Raw genomic sequence first — 7,944 nt, forward strand, 5'->3', positions numbered from 1 at the left:
AATTATTGACGGGAATTGGTATTTAAGATAATAATATCGATTATTTGGATATCGATATTTATCAAATGAAAATAAAGACGAAAAAGTGATGGAAATAGTCATTTTCGCTCAAATTGGAAATTGAGCGTTTTTGGCCAAAATTGCCAAAATAAAATATCGGAAAAACGGTATTATGAGATATGGACTAATATTATTTATTTGGATATAAATAATACATATATTATTGATTCTAAATAATTAAGTGATCGATTGGCAAAAATGAGCAAAAGAAAAGTTAGAAATTGATGCGGTTTGAATCAATAACTTAAAGGACCTAAAGAGAACCTTTGCCAATCTATATATATTCATTTCATAGGAAATACCATCAGCAAAACATGAATTCCCAGCAAAGGAATAGCAGAAAATTCGTCATCTTCATCACCTCTTTTAAAGAAAACTTCAAATGGCCATGGGTGATTCGTTTTTCATCCGAATTTCGTGATTCTTGCGGCAACGGAACGAGGAGGACGATATCTACTGATCTATGGCATCAAATCAAGGTGAGGGAATTCATTTTAAATTAGGGTTTTCAGAACATTAAAGGTTGTTTTGGTTGATTTTGGTGTTAATGGTTAGAGGTTGCTTGTTTGAGTTAAAATTGATGTTTTATGCCATGAATTATTGAGTTATAAGCTAAGTTTGGTATGGTGAGTTGTGAGAGTTGATGCCTAGCTGGTTGTGTATGTTGATACATGTTGTAGGGGCTGTTTGGAAGGTGGAAGAGCCACCCTATCGCTGGTTTCACGACCAGCGAAGCTTGCGCCGTGCTAGGCGTAGCACGGCAGCGAGCAAGGCCTGAACAGGCCTGGTGTGACGCACCAGGGCTGTTCATGGCAGCCCCTCCCCTTGATGAACAGGGGAGGGCACGGTGGTAAGTATAGTGGGCTGATTCCACCCTTCGTTGGTGTTCAAATAAGTTAAGTTTTACGTCATGCACGAAGTTATGGAATTAGTAAACGAGTGTGACGTGAAAACAGATTTTGGTATGAAAATAGAATGAAAATGTTAGTGATTTAGGTTGATGAAAATTTCATGATTAGAGGCTGAATTATATGGTGTAGGATTGAGTTTTAAGGTTGTTTTAATCGACCAAAACGTTAAAGAGATAACTTAATAAATTGGACGTTTTGCAAGAATTTGCGCTGCGAAACAGCCATGTTGCGAGGGCAATATCTTGAGCTATATAGCCCCAAATTAAGTTCCGTTTATTGGTACGGAAACTTAAGGATGTCGTCTATAAATGTCTAAGTTTAAGTTTCTACTAGTTTGGCCTCGAAATGGCTCAAATAATTCAGAACATTATGTTGCGTATAGCAGCTCTGAAATTTGGACAGCCCCAAGTTATTAACTTTAGAGCCAAATTCCGAAACCTTCGGGTACTTATCTCAGTCCGAGACCTAAATGAAAGTTGTAGACGACGTTCTGAATATTAAGAATGTCAATTTTATTTAGTGGTCAGACTGTTTTAAGTAAACGGTTTCAATAGCCGAAGTTGGCTAGAAATCTAGTTTTGGATTAATTAATTATAGTTAGATTGTAATTAATTCGAGTTATTATCGAAATTGTGTAGACTTGACGAGACGACTACCAATGGAACCCGAAACTTACGGAACGCGAGATCGCTAGGTATTATCGAAGATTATGGATAGCAAGCGGTGAGTATATTTTACTCACTCTTATTATCGTATTAAAAACTATTTTATATATACTATATATTATTATTATTAAATGCATCGCCTTAGTTATTTGAGTTGAATTGTTTGATTTGGATTGTTGGTATATGATTGAATTATATTCAATTTGTTTGTTTATGGAGTGAACTACATTGTATTGGATTGACTTGTTTGATATATGAATTGTATTACTTTGCTTATGACTTGTCAATTATTTGCCAATGTGAGTTTGTATATGATCCGAAGAAACGAGCTACCTATTGGGCGTCAATAGGCCGTGTGATCACCGGTGTTTATGAAAGTCTAGATATTCGTACATAGATACGTTGATATGAGCTCATTAAATGTTGATCATATTTATAATTATGAAATGGAATATGTTTGGGTATTGGAAAGGAGGATTATAATTGTGGCAGATACGAGGTAACTCGGTCGAACTATCTCGGGACCCGTATCTGTTGGGTAACTCGGTCGAACTATCTCGGGACCCACAACTTGGGATTAAGCAGTGGCATGAGCAACTCGGTCGAACTATCTCGGGACTATGCCACATGGTAGCGGTAACTCGGTCGAACTATCTCGGGACCGTACCACTTGGATTAAGATGATTTGATTCGAATATGTTACGGATTAGGAGAGGTTAAGGAGTTTAAGATTAAGGTTTCGTTCGGATCAAATACTTGTATTTAGTGAATTGTTTGCAATTGCTGTGATTGTATATGTTGGAATTGTTTAAAAATATGATTGTATAAATATTTTAAAAATGTTTTTAAAATGCGATGCTTATTTTGATAATATGGTAAGTAAAGTATAACTCACTCAGCTTAATAGCTGATCCCCCAATAGTGTGTTTTTCAGGTACCTAGATTCTATACGTGGCTAGAAGTCCTTCTTTGATCAGAGGTTCCTTTGGGCTATGTACAGTCCCGACTTTCGTAGTTGCTGCAGTAGTGTGAGTCTGACCGGTGTCGTGGCCTAGCATATTAACATGTTTTTATGATGTCTATAGTTGTTGTCATTAAATATACGCTTTGTTGGCTACGATTATTGTATTTGTTCCACGGAGGTAGATACCCGTGAAGTGACTTTGACACTAGTAGTTTATGCCGGGCTAGTACGTACCTGATACGGAAACGATAAGCCCGAGCAAGTTGTAAGACTTTACTAGTGTATATAAATGTATCTTTGTTTTGTTAAATGCTTCCGTTTGTAAGGTCAAGGTTTATATGATGATTGCGAAAAAGTTTTAGTGAATTTCAGGCTTGCTACGGGTTTTGGAACTACAATTCCCATTCCCTAGCGCCGGTCGCGGCCTTCGATTTTGGGTCGTGACAAAGGTGGTATCAGAGCAGTTGGTCCAGTTACCACTGCCAGTCTTTGAAAAGTGTCTGTTTGACCCTAAGTACCTAGGTACTAATGCAGCGTATAGAGTCGAGCCTTATTAATTATATGTGTCTGATTGAATTTGCTTGATGTTATAGGCTGTCTATTACCGAGTGGAACGCGTGTGTGAGAGATTGCTTAAGTGTTTAAGTGAATATGGTATGCTTAGATAGTTAGTCAAGCTTTAAGTTAGATAGTGCATATCATATATTAAATTATTGGATATTGTCGAAAAGTGGTTTGGACAGTATCACATGATTAAGTATTGTTCTTGTTCAGCATATCTGAGCAAAATGGAGCTCAGCTACATGTTGTATCAGAAGAGGAGGAAGCGCCTCCTAGTTATCAAATGGATTTCATGTAGATACTGACAGACTATCGGAGATACGTCAGAATGAGTGCATATCAGATGTTCAAACTCGAGGTGGGACCATTGTCCCGGAGATGGAAATTAGTGAGGAAAGTTAGGAAGACCTATCCGAAGAGGAAGCATCAGAAGAGGTGAACCATCAGTACATTAGGGGTTTAGGACCCGACTTTGTTGAGTAATACAATAATGCACCTAAGCATTTTGGAATGTTATTCGCTAAAGCTCGTCAAATAGCCAGCGATCATGAGTGGAATGACGATTCCATTCCACCTTTCTTCTTTTGACGTGAGAGACCAACATTCCCTCTTCATAAGGGTACTGTTCCTAGTATTTGGCATAACCCCGCAATTTTGCACAGAGGTAGAGGTAGTGCTAGACGTGTTAGAGGACGCGGATGTGGCATTGTGACCCGAAAAAGGGGTGAGTCCAGTCAGACGCTTCAAGTACGAAATGCATTCTATGCTTATGTGCCAAACATGTTTATGTGATTGAAATGTTTGTATTGTTTTGTTTATTCTGTGATCGATTGATATGACATACATTGATAGAATTGTGTATTATTAGGATAATGCCTATTGAGATAGATTGAGAAACCTGCACATATAGGCTTTATCGTAAACATAGTTGCTTTACAATAATTGAAACTAAGAATGCATAAAATACATAACATACATAATATATATGGCGTGAAACGTAATTTCCTATATTACGTTTCCATTACCACAAGGATCGTAAATGATATCAAAGAAAGTATGCTGTGAAAGATTGACACGTGAGCCTAAGGGCTACGTGAGATAAGAGTACGATCGAGATGATGAACTATAGAGACGCATGAGTATTAAAAGACAAGGAACGGGATATTCATTTAGCAATGCTAGTAGAGGATAGCATTGGCTATAAAACACTTCGATAAGTGTTAATGGATAACAAAATTCCAATATCAAAATTATAATAAACCCCAATAAATTATAATGAAAAGCCATTAATGTCGCAAGGTGTGTAATCTGAAGGGACTTACGATTATTTTCAAGGAAAGAAAATTTTGTGATTTAATGGTACAATTGTGCTCAGTCATCATATGTGGCATGTCATAATCACGGTAGTAATGCATACGAGTATACATATATATATTTTCTGTATAAAATACATATTTTCAAAATGTAAATCATGCATCATACTCGTGTCAAAATTTTTAAAACGTGATTTTATCGAGCAACTCTTTAGTGATGAGAGGTGTCATCACTCTGAGCTACAATTGTACCAATGTTTTTAAATGATTTAAATGAAAAGAGTTTGAATCGAAAGAATAATTTGAAAGACTGGTGCACCAGCAATGTTTGAGATATATTTGTTTTGTAAGAAACTCAGATGTAAAGCCCTGCGACAACGATAATAAAAGATTCTTGATAAACAAGAATGAACGTGTGTGATAAAATACATCCCAATATAAGAATGAAGCCCTGATGATAATAAATATTATTGCAATTTATCGATGCGAGACGTTTAAGATATCGGTAAGGTACCTAAGATTGGTGCTTACCCAAGTGTGATACGGGGTGAAAGTACGCCATCTAAAGCGAGAAAAGAAAGGGTATAGATCCAAGGAAGATACGGACCATGGAAAAGACCATATAAGGGTAAGAACGATTAAAAATATACGCGTACAATACTTAAATACTGGATGAGAATGAATGAGAAGAGGAGTAGACCGTAATAAGGTAGGCTAACTGAAAGATGCAATACGTTGACAAATGCGAGCAGGTAGCAGGTTTACCTCTTATCGATAAACGGTATTGGAGATGTCAAAACAAGAAGTACAAGAAGATCGAAAAATACGATAAGACGAAGACAATAACTTCAACGGACGATGATAAAGAAATCAGTAGTCATATGTTTGTAAGAACCAAAACGTATCATGTACAACATGTACATTGGAATGAGACGGATAAAGTGATCGAAAAGTATTATAATAGGAATGATGAAATAACCGAGAAATATAATAGGGAAAGGAAAGGATTACATCGAACAATGGTAAAGGTATTACAAGTCAGATTTGGACGATTGAAGTGAAAAGGTCGAGAGATAAGAGTTGCGCCATGAAAGATGGACGCGGCATATGTTAAGGAATGTATAGCAAGCATTCAACTTCATGAGGTTCAACACTAGAGGACCATGAAGTATGATATTTGTATAAAAGGAAAGATTTCCTATATACCATCAGGTCTTGATAAGGATATCAGATATAAGATCGTACAAATTTAACTCTAAAGTCAATAGTTAATAAATGGTTAAGTCGGAGTATCACAGCGAAAGTGTAAAAGGAAAAAGATAAGTATATACACAATCAGATATGGGAAAGATACGAGGAACCTTAAGAAAAAAAAAATGACATCAGACTCCGATAAACTCAGAAGTCTATGTGATGTGAAACAAAGGTAGAGACTATTAAGAATAGTACAACCTAACGATCGAAAGGAAACCGATAGAATTATTATGGAATAATAATTCATCGTGAATATCAAAGAACGCAAACAACTAAAGGACAAGGAAAGACGTTATTTTGGAATAACAAGTGCATGGTAGTCATAACATATTGAGAAATAAATCGAGATTAAGAAGGAAAAGTAAAGGAACGGCGTTAATCGAGTATAACATAATAAATTACGCATTGTTTGGTTCAGACAAACATGGTAACCCGAATATCAAGGGATAAGGTTCGAAATAAGGTAAAGGATCAACCTTATACTTAATAAAAAAAAGTATAAGTACATGTTAAGTATAAACGTTAAAGGAATCTTTGAAATGAGATAAAGTTGGAATTTGTGATAACAAGGCGCAGTTCCATAATCAGCCTATGAGGCTATGATTCGGGCTAAGTTTGGACCCCGAGATCCGATTATTTTTAATCGGAGTGAAAGAATATAAATAGATGGTGTTGCATGGAGTAAATTTGGAGAGCTTAATCATGGAATCATTTGATTGGATTGATTGTTTTTCAAGCACAAAAGTGAGCGAAAAACATAAGTTAATCGAAGGGTAAAAATGTGGCTAGAAGCCAACTTCGAGGATGATTTCGAAGGTCAAAGAGATGTCGGAATGAATTCGACTCTTCACAAAAGTTGTAAAGGAGGTATTAAAATATAAGAATACTGAATTTAATTCAGAGTTAAACGTTTTTAAACGCTTGATTCATCGACTTGAGCAACGGCCTATAAGACCTGCAAGTGTAGTCTCAAAACTACCTTAAGGAGGCGATTTCAGCGCAAGTTTTCGACATCATCGAGAATTATTTTTGACTCGATGTTCAAATAAAAGTTGGAGATAACGTTGCGTACTATAAGTTTATTAATTTTGTTTGACAAACGAGCTACTCGATATAAGTGATTTTAAAGGTCAAAGTTGACCAGAAGAGCAATTTTGGATAAGTTTAAAATAACTTAAAATATTAAGTTATTCAATTAAATTATTCTAAATTAATCAAATTAAGATTTTGATTAATAATAAAAGGTATTTAAAGGACGTTTTAAGATAGTATCAAATATGATACGCTACAAATACGACTCGCAAGGAATTGCGAAGAAAACGACAAATAAATGTTGAAGAATATCAACGCTAAGAAATGAGAAGATGCGAAGAATTGCCCAACGAGAAAATGGAGATTCAAAGTACATTAAAAAGGATCCGATTATGGTGAAAAGACGTATAAAAAACAGCTACAAAAGGACGCGAAAGATGTGCGATAATTGAAGTGACAAGTTCACACGCCATCGTGATGATGAAATACACGATGTAAGGAAATGGTAAGTTCTTTACCAGAAAAAAAAATATAGGAAAATTCGAGGACGAATTTTTATAAGGGGGGAAGAATGTAATACCCCGTATGTCTGGCGTTGCCAAAGTAGGCCACGTGTCCGATTTGAAATAATAAAGCGACTAGAAAAGAAATTATCGGAAGGATTTAATAAGGAAATATTTAAAGAAGAAATTTTAATAATTATAATGCCTAAAATAGTTTGACGGGACTAAAGAAAATCGTAAGAAAAGTTGGAATTTAAAATAAGTTAAAGTCCCTAAGAAATTGGAAAATAGAATTTTATTGCCCAAAAAAATATAATTTAAATAAATTATTGACGGGAATTGGTATTTAAGATAATAATATCGATTATTTGGATATCGATATTTATCAAATGAAAATAAAGACGAAAAAGTGATGGAAATAGTCATTTTCGCTCAAATTGGAAATTGAGCGTTTTTGGCCAAAATTGCCAAAATAAAATATCGGAAAAACGGTATTATGAGATATGGACTAATATTATTTATTTGGATATAAATAATACATATATTATTGATTCTAAATAATTAAGTGATCGATTGGCAAAAATGAGCAAAAGAAAAGTTAGAAATTGATGCGGTTTGAATCAATAACTTAAAGGACCTAAAGAGAACCTTTGCCAATCTATATATATTCATTTCATAGGA

General features: G+C 35.2%; 1 long non-coding RNA gene across 1 annotated transcript; it reads left to right on the forward strand.

Moving 5' to 3' along the window:
* Positions 1-357: 357 nt before the first annotated feature.
* Positions 358-2,910, forward strand: LOC130014736 (uncharacterized). The gene is made up of 3 exons (XR_008790262.1): positions 358-539; positions 1,610-1,694; positions 2,559-2,910. It is a non-coding gene; the product is annotated as an uncharacterized LOC130014736 (long non-coding RNA).
* The last annotated feature ends 5,034 nt before the right edge of the window (positions 2,911-7,944 follow it).

The sequence above is a fragment of the Mercurialis annua genome, linkage group LG3 (genome assembly GCF_937616625.2).
Source record: "Mercurialis annua linkage group LG3, ddMerAnnu1.2, whole genome shotgun sequence".
Classification (NCBI taxonomy): Eukaryota; Viridiplantae; Streptophyta; class Magnoliopsida; order Malpighiales; family Euphorbiaceae; genus Mercurialis; species Mercurialis annua.